At 33.2% G+C, this 21938-nt stretch overlaps 1 protein-coding gene and 1 non-coding gene across 2 annotated transcripts in view; both read left to right on the top strand.

Annotated features, from left to right (window-relative positions):
* Positions 1–21938, top strand: part of LOC100168389 (roundabout homolog 2) — a 219235-nt gene that overhangs the window by 107019 nt on the left and 90278 nt on the right. The gene's annotated exons all lie outside the window — the stretch shown is intronic.
* Positions 3235–3307, top strand: TRNAK-CUU. The gene has a single exon. It is a non-coding gene; the product is annotated as a tRNA-Lys (tRNA).

Raw genomic sequence — 21938 nt, 5'->3', positions numbered from 1 at the left:
GGGTCCTCCTCCTCTTCCTCCGACCATCATCACTACGATTACATTAGATATATTATTATAATATGTTATTATACGGTTTACTCGAGTCGAGGGTATGTGTTTATATGTATAAATCAAATGTCTAATCGGGTCTGACAGCTCGCTCTTGTTTCTGTATATATGCGAGTAAACATATACGTCATATACATATTATTGTATTATTATAATATGGGTATACAATTATAGAAAGACAGAAATTTGAATTTTTATAACATGGGCTGTTACGCACTGTTTTTGGACGGACCGTTTTCTGAGTTCATTACAATCGATTGTTCGGTCCCCGGGGTGACATGGTCACCGATCTAATTGCCATCTTTGTTGTACGGATTGGCCCCTACAATGATTCATTATAAATATCCGACGGGGGTGGCGCGAATAGGGGTTCTCAAAAAGAAAAAAATTTAATAATAATAAGAAGCAATGCGCATCATAATACAAATTACTATATCGGATAATAATATGAAACCGTGATAATTTCGTTAATCCGGAACTCGGCCTAATGACCTGGAAAACGGATTTCAGATGGGTTTTTTATAATACGCCTCGGTTTCATATAATAGCTTGATAATAATTTTATTATTATTATTTATTTTTTAAATGTTCTTTTAACGAGTACTTGAGAATATAACCTAAAATTTGTTTATAAAAATTACCGCTGTTCTTCATTCTTTTCAGTCGTTTTATTATTTTTTATTATTATTATTCCGCACTCGACTTTCACGTCATGTGCATTAAACGAGCATTGTAGTAAATGATACGTATTATAGTATATATATTATAATACAATATGTAATAATATGTTGATAACCATTGGCCGGTCATTGTGCGGCATCCCTCTTTCGATACAACCCGAACTAAATTGGTCACGTGCCCCCAAAGTTTATCTCGTGTTTGCTGATATAGTGCGTGGGGACTTGTAGAGATTGATACGCTTGTTGTTTGACTTATTACTTCGGTATAGACTCCTATATATAATATGTTCACGGTTCAATTTAGTGTCGTGCTAAATGTCACCGCTTTGTCATACCACCCTTCTCTTATAATGTACGTCGAAACCGCTTTATGTTTATAATGGGCCAATATAGGAAATTCAATAATTATTACAAGACTAAAATAATAATTTCATAATACCGGCGATTCCCGTGGTGTCACTGGCCGAGTTTATAATATTATGAACTCGATAATAATATTTCAGGTCGATTTTATGCAAATCTGGTTGAAGGGGGCTCGTTTGTTCGTTTGAACTGCCATGTTATCGACATATTATTATACTGTATAATAATATTGTTATTATATTGTACGCAGCTTTTAAAATTAGGTCCATTTATATAGTCGCAGTCAACAGGACGCATTACATGTTTATGTAATATTATTATTTTATAGTTCATGATGGTTTCGTAACCAAACTTTTGAATCGCATGTTTTGAATCAATTACGTTTTATAGTATCGCAGTATATAATAGTAATATTATCGTATACCTACTGCTACGTACATATTGTACATAGGTACCTGTAATAATATAATGGTAGGTATGCGTATTTCGTATGCAGCCATAAATAATTAATCACATACATGTTTACAACTTACTTATAACTTACTATTTATTTGACTTTAAAAACAAAATAATATATAGCACTACTTATTAAATTGATTTGATTTAGATTCTGATAACAAAAATGTATGATGATGTAAGTAGTATGTTTTAGTTCCTTCTGGTTCACCGAAAATCCTGCGAATCCTGGCTACTCCGTTTAGCCTATAGTTCTATGCTATCGCGACTGAGTCCCTCCCCTCCTATCCGTACCCGTCTTTGCTCTCTTATCCGTGCCCAGCATTGCCCCTCCTATCCATACCCGCCTTACCCCTACTCTCCTATCTATGTATATACCATACCTACCATAACATCTATAATTTTATATATATACAGTATACACTTGAAAATAAAAATAAAATCAATATATTTAACTATCAAACGTATATTATATTACACATTGATATATTGTTTATGACTACCAGCGGATAAAACTCTTGAAAATGTTATTATGAAAACTGAAAGTGTTTCACTTTTAATTATCCTTTAATGACTGCTGAAGCGCTAACAGCCTCTGATAATTATAGACAGTCGAAGTTTCTCTTTTAAACCATAACAAATTTGTTACCATTTGAAAACGAGAAGGAAGATCATTTCTCGTGATTGAGGGCTAGGAGCGGATGCACTACACGTACATTTCTAATTTTTCACGGTTGGTGTGAACCCAAAAAATACCTCACAGAGGTAGAGTATTTATCAGATATGTTTCACATCATTCGACGAACAGATGAAAAAAAATAAATTGTGTGGTAACGATGAGGCTCTCCAACAACATATGAGGTTGTGCGGGCCTAATAAACTTATTTTACCTGTTATGCCGAAAGAAGGGGATGTGCTCAGGTTTAACAGGTGGGCTAGCACGCAGCGTCATCCGTTTACGATATATGCAGATTTTGAAGCCCTACTTGAAAAACAGACGGAGCGGGGGGGGGCAAGCACTGACGGGATACATGCGTATCATTCAATGAGCTACGGATACTTTGTCAAGACGGCGGCGGACGTACCCGTAGTGTTGATGGAGAAATATGACATACCACAGACTCCGGTAATATATCGCGGATCGGAATCGCGTGACGAATTGGCCAAACATTTTGTCACCAGTGTGACCGCGCTCGCCATCAGGTTGGGGAACTTGCTGAAGGCGACTAATGTGCCGATTTCGATGAGTGTTGAGGAGGTACGTGTGCATAACGCGAAGAGTGTGTGCGATATGTGCAAGTTAGTGTTCGCCGAGGCCAGGTGTAAAGTCGCAGACCACTGCCATACGTCGGGGCGGATGAGGCATACACTTTGCTCACCGTGCAACCTCAAGCTCGTAACACCCAAGAATGTGCCATACTTCCTACATAACCTTTCGAAATATGACGCACACTTTATCGTAACCGAACTCGGTTACGATAAGGAGTCGATAACGGTGATCCCCAACATCGTTCTCAAAACGATAGGTGTGAGGTTCTTGGACTCGTGTCGGTTCATGGCCTCGAACCGGGCCGAGTTGGACGGGAACCTCCTCACGAAGCCCGGTGACTTTGGAAAGTTCAGGGAGACCGCCAAGGTATTTCAGCCCGCCGACATGCCACTCGTCACGCGAAAGGTAATAATAGCCCGGCTAGCTCAGTCGGTAGAGCACGAGACTCTTAATCTCAGGGTCGTGGGTTCGAGCCCCACGCTGGGCGCCACTTTGTCGTATACGCTACGCAAAGGCTTGGCGTATATAACAGATATATTTCGGTTTCCGATTCCCAAACCGTCAAACGAGTAAGTTATCGACACCTGCTGTATGAGCTTATTTAAATTCTCCTTTTGATGACCACGATAACGAGTACTGTACAAAAGGATAATTAAACACAGGTCCAACAGGATTTACATTATACAACTCTAAGGTTACTTTACTCTCGAACAACTGACCACGATAACGAGTACTATATGCCCAAGGGTGAGATATCTTTAATCTAGACAAAATATTACTCTTTCTCGACTGACCACGATAACAAGTACTGGACGAGAAAGTAAGTACTACAGTGCCTTGCTACCTTTTCTAAAAGTAGTTGTTCACCACAAAAGCCTAAAATAAAACTTAAACACATTTTCGGTCAGAAACACTTTTATCATTCATTAATGATAATTTCAGTCATTAATGATACCTAATTGAGTCTAATATGACATAAATTTAGCTCCTAGACGGTTCCCAAAACAGTCTGAAATAGTGCCTCTCATAATATTATTATGATGGCCATTTAGGTCGACACACTTCCCAAATCAGTCATACATTTTATGTATTTATAGCCCCTAAATGATTCCTTAAAGCATCTGAAATAGTGCCCGTATTAGTCAATATTAAGATGCCTATTTAGGTTGACACACTTCCCAATTGGGTTATAATGTACATATTTGATAATTTAATGATTCCTGAAGCTATTAAAAATATAGTGCATATAATATTTATATATCATTATAGAATATCATACCTACCCACAATATTGGCATTAAAAACAATACACTTGGATATTCCAAAATGGTCTTTATTAATGCTCCAGAAAACAATTCTCAAAAACATATTACCACTTATACAGTTAAACGTGATAATATTTAAATGAATACTGGAATAAGTCATAAACTTAACTTCCTAAAACTATCAAATTTATAATATAATTTTTAAAACAAATAATTTTGAGTGGATAATATTAATAAACACTAATACAATAGTATTGTACAACTAAAAACAAATTCTTTAGATAAGCCAAAAAGAACATTTTTTTATTATTTGAATTAATAATTATTAACAGTAGGTACACTTTAACAACTAAACCACTAATTATGAATTGAAACATATTGCGATGGTTAAGACATGGGCAGTAGGATATATAAAATATATGAAAATTTATTAAAGTTACAATTTTTAAGTATTAACGAATCAAACTTGATAATACATTTTAAATACATACTACATACATAAAAAAAACATGGGCAGTAAATAATATATAAAATATATGAAAATATTAAAGTTACAATTTGTAAGTATTAACAAATCAAACATGGTAATAGATTTTGAATACATGCATAAAAAAACATTGGTATTTTTAAATTAATAATATAATTATTAGAGGCTTAGAGTGTGGTCTTTTTTCACCTTAAATTTTACTAACTGGTGGTGGTCCACTAGTGTTTTGTGAACGATCGGAAAACACATAGTTTACTGTGTTATTCTTGTCAGTTAAAATACTCCCATTATATGGGCTTTGCTGGCCTATTGTGATTGTAAGTGAATCTTCTTTGCATATTTTCGGTATTAATTTTCGATACAGCTCCGACAGCGTACCATAGCCTTTGCTAAGTGTTAACAACAAATTCTTGTTTTGGGCTTCTATATTGACGGCAAATGTTTTTTCGATATCGTTCAATTTATGTTTAATATTCCTGATATCATAATATGTTGATGGTAATATTTCCATATTATCATCTTTGTTACTACCTATTGGGTGCCTACGTTTAAAAAAAAAATTAATAATTATAATAATTTTATACTTTCTAAACTTACTAACTACTAATAACTTACTTATTAGTTTACTTACTAATGACGTCTGCTTTTTTTTTGTAAAACTGTATCCATACGTTATGTTTATCAAAAATAAACAAATAAAAATTTTTACGAAAACCGTTTTCATGTTAGATTTTTTTGGTTCGTCTATCTTTCGCTAATCTCCAATCTAAAAAAAAAAAATACGCAACAATATTATTTCTAGTTACAAATTAATCAAAAACCATTATAATATTTACTTACGTTAATTATTATGCACGATTTATTATAATGCATTGAAGATTAAAAAACTGACAAAATGAATTGTTATTTCTAAATTTGTCAAGCATTGAAACGTAACCATGTATGGTTATATTGGGTTTTTTTCTGTTATTCGCCAGTACATAATATTATTATTTTAATAATTTTATTTGTGTAAGATTTTTTCCAAGTGAAAATTTTTAATTTCTTTTTCCTTGAATAAAGTTGTCTGTTTATAGTATGAGATTTACGTTTTAATATGCAATATGCTTAGAATTTTCGGAAAAATTAATTTATTCTGGTCATTTTTTAGACTATTGAAATAATTTAATTTCTTTACTGGAATCATTATATTTCTCTTTTATACAATCGTCATAATGTTGTGTATTTCTGATATTATGTTGTCTGCAAATGTTTAATACGTTTTTCACGTTTCCAGAGTAGGAACCTTGTTCTATTCATACTAATACCACCATTATACCATACCTACCATACCATAACATATCACACCATACCATACGTTCATACCTACCTACCAGTTCACACAACTAGGTTTGGTTTTGATCTCATGACATTTATTTATCGTATATTTTATATAGGTACATAATATTGTAAAGCAGGCGTACGCTTTATTGCGTATAATAAAAAAAAATATAAAAACCAACAACTCTGCGGAGGTCATTGGGTTAAAAATTAACACAAACTCGCTAAAATTATCGTCTCATTACATTTCTTGTTAACATGTTATGTGCGGAGGTTGTAATGGGCCTGAACGACTAAACCAAACTATATACATAATAATATAATGTGTATATAAAAAAGAAAACTATCACGGCATGATTTATTTATTGAAATGGAATTTTTACTTGGTTCGATTTTGTTTTGTTGATTTATGACATATGTATAATAATAAATATTTTGTTTTCATTATTTCCCCATGGAACAGTGTTAACTTTCTGACTGCAATGTAATGTTTTCAGTATTGAAAAAAATATTCGAAATACGCAAACTATATTTAATAAGCTGGGTGGTACAATAACAATTAATGTTTCATAAGTTATAAGAAAAACAAAAAAAATTAACCAACCGAATTAGGTTATTTAGATTTTGTTGTTATTATTAATTGAATATGATATATTTAATTTATTTATTTTCCATATGCGAGAGGCAGTTGTTTAATTTCTTACATTATATCGATTACTTAGGGTTTAGCCTTTTCTTCGTTAACACATTAATTACGTATACTTATTTTCACTGTAAACCATCATGCTTCTATTTATCAACGCAACAAATTGCTACTAAGATTAATATTATTCCATTTAATTCTCTACAAAACTTATATTTTCCAATATTATATTACTTAGACGTATTATAATAATTAATTATAAATATTATCTCAGAACTTATAATATTCTTATGATGGTTTATAAACTTTACGATGCCCTCGTCGTCTTTATTACAAGTATTAACATGCGTCGAAACATTTATTCGCATTTTCTTTAATTTATGGAGACTGTATGATTAATTTACAAGATTTACATAGCAAATTATAAATGGTTTGTCGTACCACTGAATTTTTTTTTTTCCTATGAAAAATCTTCAAACAGTTTTTTACCAGCATCTTACTCGCATCAACTCGTATGGCGCGTAAACTCAGATCGCATATATTACACGGTCTATTAATATAATTTTCTACAATATATAAGCATAATATTATATCGGTGTAAAATATTAATCGCTGCGTTTTGTAGTGAAATTAATTCAGCGGGCATTAAAAATAAAATATACACCGCGCGACGGCGTTTTCATTCCTTCCATCTGTCCTCTTACCGTACACCGGCCGGCTATCTGATAAACGACTGTTGGGACGAATTTTCCTGTATCCATTAATATCCTGAAGCTGCGGTGTGCATACCGAAATCCGGTAAAAACTTTATTTATTATTAGGTGTAGGTATATATATATATGTGTATGATATTATAATGCTACGGCGTCGGTGGTACATTGTGTATCGCACGCGCATTTCGACGTGAAATAATTATTATCATTCGCCGTTTGAAAAGCACCCCCGCGCGGTAAGCCACTCGTGTAATCTGATACCGCAACTGCATTCGGCTTTCCGTATGATAACCGTATATACGCACAATATACATATTATAATAATATAATACCTACCTACCATTGTGTGTGTGTGTGTGTGTGGGACGGTGTTCTAGCGACTGTACGGATACTTCCTGCGGAGAGTTGTGTTACGCGCACGCGATCGCCGTCGTCGTTTTATCTCTCGTGTATAGTTTTAATTACAATTAATTTAGCGGATAAGTATTTATTTGTTTTTAACCAAAGGTAGGTATAGCGCGTGTGTAACACGAGTAGGTGTTACAAACCTCACAGACGTGTGCAGCATGCATTTAATATTGTTTTCTATTTTATTTTTTTCGCACAATAATTTATTATTATAATTGTAGTTGTATGGCGACTGAAACCTTTATATTTTATGACGTTATTCGCTATTCGATTCGTTACGCAGAAATGCATAATACTGTTGTATAATGTATGTACGATTTCATATAACAAATATTAATATTACACGTCCAAACGAGTCTATACTACCTGTGTGACGACGTGCAATATTATTGCAAAGAGGCCTTATGAAAATTCATGACGTAAACTGTCTTATATTGCGTTTTTTCAAAACTCATTTGTGGCAGTTTCGACGGGGCGGCGGTCTTCGTACAACAATTTATTATTAAATTACGTAGTATTACGTAGTAACACAACCTGTATTTTACGTATATAATATCAATTTGATCTGAAAACATTAATTCATTTATTTATGCGCGTGTCTCGAGGGATTATGGTCCTCACCCGCTGAATGATCAAATAGGATCACTGCTTAATGCTTATTTCGGCGATTATTATTTAGGCAATATTGAATTTCGTTGCAATTTATTCTTTCCGTATTTTGTGTTATTTTTTTACTATTCGATTAGAAAGCTTTTTTAATTCGTTGTCGCGGATACTATTGCAAGGTTTGATGAAAACTCGGTTAATACGTAATTTAGTATTTTTCTAAACGGGCTTTGAAAAAATATAAAAACGAGGCCGCGCATTTTACGATAATCGAAAATGGTAGTACCTACCTATAGTTTGAACTAGATATTATAGAAAATGCCTTGGCGCGGGCGGGTAGATAATGGTAGGAAGTGAGTAGAAATGTGGATTCGTGTGTCTTTCCGAACCGGACGTGTCGCCGGATAAAAGTACGTTTCCTGTTTCGTCTTGTGTTGAAAACAAAAGAAAGTCCATTTTGTCCAGTCCATACATTCGACGGACAAAATGACCGTCGCACACACACAATATATACCTACTACATACGTAGACGGAATTCATATTATACCTCTCTTATTTTACCCGTCATGTATATCACATACTTGTAAAACATTTTGTATTTATATAATATGTATAAAACATTTTTTTCAGAAGTCGTTATGTTTGTACTGCACTCGTGTGTGTGGCTCACTCCCACGCAGAGTCACAAATTCACTGGTTTTGATATTTATTTTATTATTTTTCACTTATTCATTTCGAGTGGTGGTCATATAGGTATTAGTTTTCGGAACGCCGAACAAACATTATTCGAAATAGCCGGGTGTATAGGTCCATACGGTTAACCTAAAGTCGGTAGTATGGTATCGGCGACGGTGGTCTCACCTACTAATAATCAACATAAAATATCGAAATGAAAGGTGGTAGGTACCTCAATACTTCATGTATAATGTATTATGTATACAGTATACACAGTACACACACACACATACACACTATTATAGTACTACACAGTCATAATATAATAGAGATTAAGTGGTCTTTTATCTTAACCAAGTTACCACAGACACGAAATGATTAATTTCAAAAAAAAAATTATTTACTTTTATGGAATGTATATACGAAAATAATGAATTCATGCATGCGTTTAAATAAATATAATATAATAAATGCAATAACATTCATAGGCACTGTGAATAAAAGAAAACTAATAATTCATGTATATTTTTTCAAGTATATGCGATCTAGAAGAATTTTCTCAGATTTGTAAAAACAAATTAAATGACATCTGTTCCGTCGTAATATTATATACACTGCAATAAAAAGGTACGTGTACATACTAAATTGTCTATTTATATGTCTTCTGATATTTTATATTGTAGTTATTATTTGGAAGCTTAAAAAAAGTTACTTAAAAAATGTAATTAATAATAATTGTGAAGAAGAGTGATATTAATAACAAAAGCTAATAATCAAAACGACGAACGTTATAAATGAAAACACTGTCACCGAGTTGATTTATTTAAAAAGTTACTTCACAATACATTAAATTTAAAGTTTTTATGATATAATAACAGTAATTTATAATATTTAAATAGATGTCTTGTCTTACGCAAAAGTTACAATTTTCTTTATAATTTCAATCCCTTGTAGGTCACTATTAAAAATTATATGAATATCACTCGTTTAATTTTTGAGAAATTATAGTTTATAGGACTAGAGGTATCCTAAATAGATACGATGGTGTTTCATTGTTTAATAATAATACTGAGTTGAGTTCATTTTTATTGGCCAAATAATATTTATTTCAAATATTATGTTTGGTTTGTGTAATAACATAAAATATTATTAGTTTATATTTAATTTAAGGGTTCTGTTTTACTGTAGAATTTTTTTATCTCAACAATTATTAAATCAGAAATAACAGAAAATAATTGACTTTAGTGTTTTAAGTAATAAATACATTTCTGTTTTTAAAAATTGTTTGCATTGATACTTTTTTTCTCGTTTTTAACATTATGATTAATAATATTGTCAAGCTTAAAATAAATTCCAAAATGAAAAAAAAACAAACTCAGTTCTTAAAACACAAAGCGTTTGGGTGTATAAATATTTAAGAGCTTACGTTCAAGTCTTTGTTAAAATGTATTTTAAATAGTAAAAAAAAAAAAAGATTTTACTGTGAATATCGAATAAAATGTTCAAATTAAATCCTGTCCGTTGTCACGAATAACTTTTAATGAATGTCATCCGGTTCACTTCGAACTACTGTACACATAATGGTAGGTACTCGCACTGTCTGGCCTTTGAAAATTAATGACCGCATGTTTTAGTTACAGTAGTCATTTAAATCTAAACAAATCGAAATATAGAGCGAGGAAAACAAATAGTTATTATTCGAAGTACGTAATTTATTTATTACCATAAATTCACGCATACTGCACAGTACTTATTTAAGCACTCGAGTTTAATTTTATAGGTAAGTTGTAGGTTTTAGAAACGAACCTTCCGAAAAAAATTGACTTGTGGTTATAATAATATTATCATACAAAATTTACTGTTATTCAAATATTTTAATAATATTAAAAATGCGTTTCGTGGTTTTCATATTAATAATGATTTATAATTGGGAAATTTCAGTTTACAATTTTTTGTTGATATATATACTATCTTATTAACCTTTGATCACGCTTCGAGTTTATAGTCGACTGTCCCATATTATATGATTTGTAATTTTTGATAACTTCGTCTACGAAGATTGACATTACTTAAGCGATTTCACCGCAGGTGCTAATATATAGTATGCCATTTTTTAAAAACCTATTATATAATATAAATATTTATATTCAAATTATAATTATAACAAACTTGGGATTCACGAAAATGCACACCTGAAAATGTATATTAGTTTTTATCTTAATTTGTTTAATTAAGTGTGTATATATAGTTTGTACGCTGACACTTCAATTTAACTGCCAACAGAAAATAAAAGTAATATTATTTTTGCGTGGATATATAATAATATTACAGGTCGTTGATGTGCAGGAAGCAGTTTTGATAAAAACCAAAAAAACTTACAAAAATAATCTAAAAAGAGATATCGCTTGGCAAACATTATTTTAGTTTAACTGTATTATATTATATACGTTATGTTTGGACTTGGGGGAAAAACGTATATACGCCACGTATATATATATATATTCTGTCGCTCGGTGCGCTCGCAGATATATATTATACGCAAAAGATATTTCATTATAATATTATACTTTTAAGAATAAGCAGGGTATACGGATTTCACTGGCTCGACAAAAACTCGATTCCCGGGTTTCCATCATAGTTCAACTAACTGATCTCCGAACTTTGACCAAAAACTTTGTTTCTTTTGAGAATTATTTTTTTCCCCTACTCGACGCATTCGTTGGAATGCAGCTGTTTCCAAATGTCTGACGCGTGACAGCAATGCCGGATTTCCATTCGGGAAGTTGGCCAAAACTTCTCTCTACAGCCGAGCAGGAGCCGAGAGTAAAAAGAATTAGCCAAACGATTCGTCTAAAATGTGGTTTGTTCATATTTGTATTTTTTTTCATTTTTTTTTTTTAACTCCTCACCAAATATGCGGAGGAAAGCTAACGCAGAACAGTGTCGTTAATCAGCCTAAACCAAAACCTACTGGGTGTCGTTTCCAGGACAAACCGACGGCAGCCCTCTCGGTGATTAATGAACTCTCTGGGCTGCAGGGAAACGTGTCAGAATTTCCCCTGACTGCAGCCTCCCCTATGTGGTGTATACGCAGACTTTCGCTATATACCCCCAGAGGAGCTATTCTCACGCTAGCAAATTATAGTTGTGGAGTGTGGTTTCAAACCATTTGTCATGCAAAATAATCATTTTTACTACGTTTCTTCCGTAAACTATAATATCATTTTTGTCAATAACTTCCATACCTAATATTATTATACGCACCTACGCCCGTGAGTGAGTTTCCAACGAAACGGCCTAAAATCTAAATATTATTAAACTTATCATCACGCTTTGTAGGTACCTATAAATATGAAATAAGAAGTATAACTATAGTTATATAGTGTACCTACTCGTATATTATGCGGTGGGTACCTATATAGGTAATGGCTTAGAATTTCCATAAATTAAATAAAAAACAAAAACGAATAATAATTTTAGTTAGTAAATAGTAATTACCTGCTGTTATATTTTTTTTTCAATGCATAAAATTATGTAAAAATGTATATTACTCGATTATCGAAGTTGTGCCTGTATTAAAAATTCATGATCGCTATACTTACATGTATAACAAATATTTCAATAATGCTTTAACATGAAATAAAATGTTGTAAATTAATCATTATAAAAATGGTATTATTTCAATTTTATACAATACATTTAGGTTGGTACATACATTCAATTCAGTAAATAATATTAAATTAATATATACCTAAGGCGTACAGAAAATTTGTGTTGTGATACATTAGCTAATTAATTTATAAATTTTAAAGTTTAACTGTCGGAATCATTTTATTTTTAATGTATAGACAATATTGAATAAAGTCACGAGACTTTCATTATTTAATGAAATTCGATAATTTTATAAACTTCAACGCTTTTTGAGGCTAATTAAAGTTGGGTAATATGTATTATAATTTATATTAATCCAGAGGGTTTAATTAATTATACTAAAGGATTTCAATACACTTTGTTCCCATAAAAGGTCACTAACACTCGGGTTTTAAGTATCAACCCCAAGCTCTTTAGTCTCTGTCCTTTGATCATATTATTATACTCGAAGGATAAAAATATTTCTATAAAGATACTTTTTTATACTTTATTTCATTAATTAATGCACAATTTAACCAGGCATATGTATATTGTTGTCGGTGTCCTTGGCTATTATCATTACATAATATGCTACATAATATATTATGTTTATTTTGTAGATGAATTTATCGTAATTGGTGGTAATTTATAAACGTATATAATATTATGCTGTGATGTAAAAAATAACAAATTTTAAATTTATAAAACAATGTACTTAGCTACTTACTTTTTTTTTGTTAAAAATATAATCATCAGCATACACATATTTTTTAATTAGTGTTGTTTATAATAATTACTATCATATACCTACATTATATTGGCCGTTCTGCATTATTATGACAAATCGCACTAAATTTATATACGGCCGCACGCGATTGTATTACACCCCAACCTACAAATTACAAGAGAAAAAGACCGACACGGGATCGAAAAAAAACAAAAAAGAAAATCACCATTGTTTTCGACGCACTCACAATTCTAAATCCTCTTTGCTCGACACATAATCCTTTACCTAGGGTCTGTTTGCATTGAAGGAGGATGAGAGACGCTGATAGGGGGGTAAACGAGTGTATTGGTGGGAGGTGGCAAGAGAGAGAGACAGACAGACAGACAGAGAGAGAAGAAAATATATAATTTAAATCCCCCCTTTCCTCAATTGAATTCTACAAAATATTCCGTCCGTTTTTGTTTGTAGTGGTGTTCACGGGGGTTCGTAATCCATCAAAGCCGGATCTTTTTGTACGGAATTGCCGCGGACAAAACGTATTTAAAAAATAAAAAAAATATTTATTTATAATATATTTAATCAGAAAGTATATATCACGGGAGGGTAACGCGTGGATTGAATTCTATTAAAACCCAATTATTTCGGTACACTTTTGGGGTAAAAAACGTACTCGGTTTTATCAAGAAGTTTTATTATCGTAAGATTAAAATGAGATTATAATATTATATTATTTGCGAGCCTTTGAAACACTAAACCACTCGATCCAACAGAGTTCATTATTTAAAATATGTTGCAGAATTATTGTTAGCTATTATCATATAACAATGGTCGTCTCAAAACTCTACTGAATTAATTTAGTAAACAACTGTATTATTGGGCTTACTTATAATAATCTCTTATTAAATTGTTTCATAATTCAAATGTTTGATGTAGGTATACACGGTTATGTTGTATACATTTTAGATGTTTTTATATATATATTTAATTTTTTAATTTCAGAACTATGTGTTAATTCGAAAATAATAATCGCATTTTCGCTTATTATACAACGACTTGCCTGAGAAAATATTTTTGACAAATAATTGTGGTGAAATACAGAAATAATTATTAGTGTATAACTCCTTACAGTTGTGCGGAATTTATTATATTTTTACATTTATTTAACGCGTGCTTTTTGAATAATTGAATCGAATTCTATATACAGTGTTGTTTGTTCGTCTCGAAAAAAAATCTAAAACCGTACGACGGTTGTGTAAACTTAGTTTTAAGTTTATAATGTATTATAACTCTGTTACATCTCTGCAGAAATTCAGCGCTGTCAAATATTTGTCGTAATATTGTACGTATAATATAGTAATAATAATAATAATAATATGCATTATGCTGTATAATATAATATTTTACGACTTTCGTTTGAATTCGATTTATGCGCGTTTATTGACAACTGTTACTTGAACTTAAAATGCCACCAACAGCAGAGGTCGGGCGCGATATGATATTATTATAATATTATGCAGATGAACGGTGTTTGTATATTCCTACGCGAATATTATATAACATGCTCTGGTCGCATATGGCCTTCCTTATATCTAACGATTTATACACCACCTCATTATAATACGAAACACAATATAATCCCGAGATTCCCGTGGCTCGACATGCGATATATGATAATAATATTACGAATTATGATTTATACATTTGTACCGCGTCATCGATAATAGGTTTTATTTCGTGTGTACTTGCACCGTTATAGTTTCGGTAGTACTATCGAGTCGTAAACACGCTCACAGATCGAATACGCGTTTTTATATTCCCTACACGTATGGTAAATCAAACGAGTTTTCTCTCTCTCTATTTTTTGTTTTTATTTCTCGCCCCGTCGATATTTACAATTTACACTTTTCGCCCACCATTTGTCCTGCCAAATGCCCCTGGACACAATTGACCGCTTCCACTTGACGGCGGCGGCGGCGGCAGCAATAAGTCACATCCGTCGTAGGACCTAATCAACCGGTCCAGTGATCTTTTTCGGTGCTTGTCCATTTTACATATATATATATATCATATCATATATTATATTGTGCGCCACGTGGCTACAATGAAAATATATATTTTAGCTATCATGGCTGTCCAACTACAGCTGCTAGGCTGTTACAAAAAAAACGTTTCTAATAAATGTTCAAAAGTTCAAAACGCACTCGCACAATATTATCATTACAATATAATATTATATCGTTTAATGTCGTAATATTATAAATTATTGTCCGGTCGTTTTTGAATACAGATTATCTCGGATGTATAATTATTATGAGAATAATATTGTCATCAGGTATTATAATTATTACTACGTTACGCTAGTAATACAGCCGGTAATTAATACGAACTCGTATAGGTAATTAACATGAATAATATCACGTTCGTCTAAAATATTTAAACGCGATTCGTCTAATCGTGCATCTATTCTTTATATGATTTAATAAGATTATCGTTTCGGAACAATGCTGCGTTCCAACTCGACTACACGTGTAGCGTCGTGCCTATAAAAATCAAATTTTTTTTCTGTGCAATTTATAAACCGATTCACCTGTCCGATACGATTGACCAGAAATTTCGGAATTCCTCCAGGTTCAATAAATATATATATATATATACAATATACATGAATATATTATATATAATATATATGCACTATATTTTATAATATATTTATACATATATGTATACTATATTTTAAAGATACATGGGTATATTTCACAACCCGATATAATTATTTATTGAAAAGATCTCTTTTCATCCATCTTTATACATAATTACCCGTATGGGAGACGCTCCATGTGTGTGTGTGCGTGTAGGTTTTTCACCGTCCCGGCACGTTCGTTAGCGAAAAAAAAAACTGGCCCGCAGCGATGCTGCCAACGTGTGTGCAGTGTGCAATCTCCCGATATTTCGACGATCCACGTCAGCTATACTCTTAATATTATGTGATATCATTATATTCGGGTTAATTGAACCCGCGAACAGCAGAAGCCGTGTAACCCTCCGGCGTCATGAATAAAATAACGATTTTCAGTCAAGTAGCTGCAGCGATACGCCGGTATTAAATAGGTATGGGTTTCGGCGGTTATATATTTTGTTCGTATTCTTTCGTGGTATTATTAATATTATTATTATGTTGGTCGCTTTTATATAACGCATAATGATCGTGCAACAACGTGGTTGTGAAATAATAATTGTTAATAGGCAAGGTATAATAAAAAAGTATGAATAGTAAGTACCTAATTCATTATTTAAAATTACGTATTTATTAAAATGTAAAATATATATTAAAATAAATTAAATCTCAGTCATATCGATGTAGTAATGCAATAATAATTTTGATATTGTGAAAACTATTGTATATACACAATTCGTACCAAGTGGACCGTACAGCGCTATTAAGTATTTACAAATTTAAGACAATTATTTTAACTTTTAAAACGCTTAGACACGGCTATAGGTACCTACTTAAACACTTTGCAGTTAGATCACAATTCATAAAATCATATTATACTTAAACATTTCTCGTAAAAACGTTTCGTCATAACTATTGATAAAAACACAAATCGTGTTAAAATCAAATTTTATTTATTGTACATAATATTTTATGCGTGCTACATAACAAAGTGTTGTATAGTCAAAATAACTGGCTTTGCTAGCGGGAATCCAAAAGGTCTAACTCTAAAAAATGATGACGAGTAAGACAAGCTATGAATTATGATTATTTTTAAACGCATTTTGTATTGCCAGTAGACATATTAATGGATCGCCCCTACAACAACTGAACAATAATATTATTATACATTATACATAATAATAATATAGTATACTATAATGTGCTGCAGCAGTGAATATACTGTGCATTTATGTGTATACTGTGCCCATTTAGTTAAATTAATATTGTCGCCGACACGACCGCTTTCGGACATAACTTATCATAATGGTAACTACCTACTTGGTAGCGCGTCCATTAGAGCTGGTTCACATTGGTAATGCATTCATTCAAAAGTGGTGTATATTTATACTCGTCGGGGACACCCTAAACGACCAGATTTGTGGGGTTCCGGGGTATTTTTGGGGTGTAAAATATACGATGGAGGATATACGGAAATAACGAGATTTATGTATACAGTTGGCTGTTGACAACATATATAATAATGGTAAGTCATGGCGGCTATTGCTCGCGTTATTTGTAAGACTATATATTGCTGCTATGGTTATACGGTGTCCGGCGGTCATTATAAATTATATAACTGAATTGCCATTACTTACATTACTTTAAGCTTTAAGCTATTAACGGCGATTACTGTTTGAAACGTTTATATCGAGTTGTACAGTATAATAATGAGCCCGTTCTACGTCACCGCTCGTTGGCTCGCGACTTTTAAATAATAATAATTGTTCAACACTGACCCTCGACCGATTCCGAGGAGAAGATGGCCAAATATATCTTTTCAACCCTTGTAAACTCCCGAGGACGTTTGTCCTGGTCTATATAATATGTACCCAAGAAATCGGTTTCTCGGAGATAAAATATATCACCGCGTGTCAATCCTTTAAGGATTCTGGAGCCGGCTATTTATTAAGGGGCAAACATTCGGCCAATTTCTGGTTATGTATCGCAGCAGCTATACGTCATATATAGGCCTACGGAAAGATAAACTCAAATCATTTCAACGATCAAAAACGAATTTACAGGAAAAACGATTCCGCTTCGTAAAATATTCGAGTTTCGATCGTTTTTTTTCTTTTATTTGAAAGAGATAAACTTTATTCGGATTGCATCGGACTATATCGGAGTATAGATTATTTTCGAATTACCGAAGTAAATTACGCCAGAAAATAAAATTTCAAAACAATCAACGATTTGTGACGTAGGTTTGTGACATATTGCGTAGATTGTAATATAAAGTTTTTTAAATCGAAGTTAAAAAAAAAAAAAAAAATATATAGAAATCTAAATAATACATTTCGAATTTCCCGCATGAGACAAATCTATCGTTCTAAAAACGACATCCTTACATTTCGGGTCCCTTAATCACGTATATATAATATTTTTTTATTATTTTTAAACAGTCTGTTCGTTTTCCTCTACGATTTTACTCTTTTGTTGTTGTGTGCCAGGCAGATGACACCGTAGACAGGTAGGTACGTCATCAATAAACTCCATAAGATATACCGTGATGACAACTTTCGTTTTTCGTCTATATTATAAGATAATCGTGATAGGTGATAGGTCAGGTCTGCGTTCACCATGAATAAATAGTGTATAATATATATCTATATATGATGTTGCTCATCCGCGGGACCTTTTCGACCTGCGACCGAAATGCAAATGTATAATATATAGGTACAACGTTAACAACTATAACATTAAGATGTAAATTATCGTCCGACGTGCCTTATCGAATAACAATAATATTATTGTTCTCAATAATAAGAACGTCTCGACTAATATGCGTATACGCAATTCCGTCACGCTAGCCCAGAACGGAATATTGTTTTTTTTCGCTCTACGCCGCTTGATATACAATATTAAAATAATATGTGACTAGAATTCGATTTGTTTGTACAGTTTTCCCTTTTCATATCGTATATTATAATACTATTATATACTTTATAGCCGACGTGATACTATTTGTGTACCATTGTGCGGAAGTATCGGTATCATAATATATTATGATATAACTGATGAAGCAAAACAGTCCTTAACGCGATATATTATCTTGCTATACACGCCGTGTTTTGAGTATGACTTCTACTATAATAATTTTTAAAATATAAGTCAATTTTATATTATGATATCATTGTGATTCTTGAAAAACGTTCATTACTGCTGCAGATTATAACGAGTATGATGGACTTAAATGTATTATTATAATGATTAAAACATTTTAATTGTGGTCCCCATAGTTTATATACCTGTGATTTAAACTAAAAGTCGTGGCAAATCAAATTTGTTTTCAAGTTTCAGAGTAGGTACCTACAAATTAAAAAATTGAAATTTGTCTAGGTTTGCGGATAACCAAAATTACTATGACGTACCCTTTTAATAGGTACTTAATTTAATATTAAATGTATATTTTAGTACTGCAGGTTCATATTGTAGGTACAATACGTATTATATTAGGTATTTCATTTAAGAGCTCGTAAAATACAATATAATTCATTATATTATATACATCATAATATGTAATAATGTGAAACTCAAATTTTAGTCATAGATATAACCATATTACCTACAGTCAGTATAGTCATTAGTCACGCAAAACATTGTATTAATAATTAAAAAAAGAGTTCGAAATAATTAAGATAATTATTATTAAAACCATACTTTAGAGCACTCAGAAATGTTGTGTCGCGTCAGTGACATTACATTTCAAGATTTACGTTTTTAAAAGTAAAACTGTCCAGAATTTCCGGAATTTTAAAATGCGTATTCAACGGAACGGTTAGATACTGTAGTTACCATAATTCTACATGACGTATGGTACCGCATGATATGGTCTAAATGTATAATTTTATTACAAATTTCGAATTGTTAATCTTCTACCGAAATTCGACTATTATATCAATAGTATAATGAAACATATATTATTATTACTTGCATCAAATAATATATCGTTATAAATTGTCGTTTTCCTGTGTTGGTTTAGTATTATATTATATTATTTTATAATCCGCGGTCAATGTATCGGTACGATTGTTAATATTGTTATTGTTTCGCGACAATAATACAATATAATATTATTGCATATAGACGTTTTTGCGGTGTCTACGGGGTATGAAATATATCACTGCAGTGTGTGTGTGTGTGTGTGCAGACTTCGGGTCGAGACTCGAGAGTGTAATATAGCGTGGCGCTTGTATAATAATATACGTAGAAGACGGTCCAGCTGCGTGTGCGAAAATCCCCTCGTCCGTGCGAACAGAATCGGCAACGGTCGCCGCCGCCGGTTATTAGCGAACTTTGGACGTAAGCCCGCCGCTTCGGCTGCTGCGGGAAGCTCAATTTGCTCGTCGGTTTTCCACCCCTGCCCCCACCCACATGTACGTCATATAGGTAGTGGGGGTAATATGGTTGCGGCGGTGGCGGCGTTTGTTTTTCCCCCTCGCCCGGGTTGTTATTCTCATTAATTCAATATTGAAAACTTTAAAAGCAATTTCGCTGTATAAGGTCGGCCGCCGACGTTTTCACGTTTAATCTTCTTTGCGTTGCGCCTTATTACTTGCGACGAGGTGGTGGGCTGGCGCGGTCCCCCTCTCTCGTTTCCCTCATCGCGCAGTCATCGCAGTTTTGTTTTTCGAAATATATCACGCGCGCGGTTTCAAGCCCCACCCGCATGCTCCCTCCCCCCAACACAGCCCGAGTCCAAACCGCTCTCTGGCCCCGAAAAAATAAAAACCATTACGTATTCCGATCACGGTATCCCAGGTAATTTTTTCCCTCCTCTTACACACACACACATACACTTCTTTTGCGTCGAAAGAGTTGGGAGCTTTAGAATTGAATTACGGGCCCACTGCTGCACTACCGGTACCTCCGCCACCGTATAAAAGAATGAGTAAAAATTCCATCTTTCGGCCGATTTCGTATTTCGCTCGGGACTCCGTGCGGGTTTGTCGTGGGCGTGATTTTTTTTTCGCTTGCAGAGCTTCTTCGCTATATATTTATATATATAATAATAATGTTATTTATATAATTTGTTGTTCGTCCTACATATAATATATATAGCGGCGGCGGCGCCCGCTCGTAACGCGCCGCGTCGCGCTGTTGTCGAGTTTTTATTATTTTTCCCGACATGCGCTTCTTCCGCGGGCCGAAAACTTTTATTATTTCCGTGAATCACATAACACGCAGTGATGTTCATTACTCGAATTGGCCGTATAATAATATAATAATTCCCGAGCACATTAGAGCCGGTCCCGAGGGAACGACACGCACCGCCAGCAGTCCTGTGACTCCCGAGGGACTCGCGTAATGTGCGGCGGCGGCGGCAGTGGTCGTGTCACTTATATTCTCGAACACGACGCTGCAGCGGAGCCCGTACAGCGTTTTATATATATATATATATAGATTTGTTTGTTTGACGGGCTACTTAGTATAAAAACGCCGTTATGGTATTTTAATGAAACTCTTTTTAGAATAACCGGCCGTTAAAACTGCAGCAGACGACCGGCGATAGCTGCTGTCCGTCAAGTCGCACGATGCAAATTCCGCCGAGATAACGCATACATGACATACCTACCCACATTACGACTACTACTTACAAAATGCGTCCGAGCATTTCGGGGTATATAATATATTTATTTAAGACGCGCGTTTGATGAAATATTTGTCTAACTTTTCGTTTGCGTGACGCGCGTTCCGATTTTCGATGGTACCTAAACCTATCTCGTATAGTATTAATATAAGTATACCGTAAGAGTGTCCGCTTCACAATATCGATCGACGATTAACAGTTTGAACACGAGTTTTACATTCTTTCGTTTCGGATTTGCGACGCTATATGGAAATCGAAAGTATAATAGTGACGACGACGACGACGACGATTGTTTCCAAATAGTTTAAAAACATAAATTGAGTTTCAGAAGTGTGGGACGA

Source organism: Acyrthosiphon pisum, chromosome A2 (genome assembly GCF_005508785.2).
Source record: "Acyrthosiphon pisum isolate AL4f chromosome A2, pea_aphid_22Mar2018_4r6ur, whole genome shotgun sequence".
NCBI classification, from domain to species: domain Eukaryota; kingdom Metazoa; phylum Arthropoda; class Insecta; order Hemiptera; family Aphididae; genus Acyrthosiphon; species Acyrthosiphon pisum.
The sequence above is the reverse complement of the archived record's forward strand: the minus strand, read 5'-3'. Positions and strand labels throughout refer to the sequence as shown.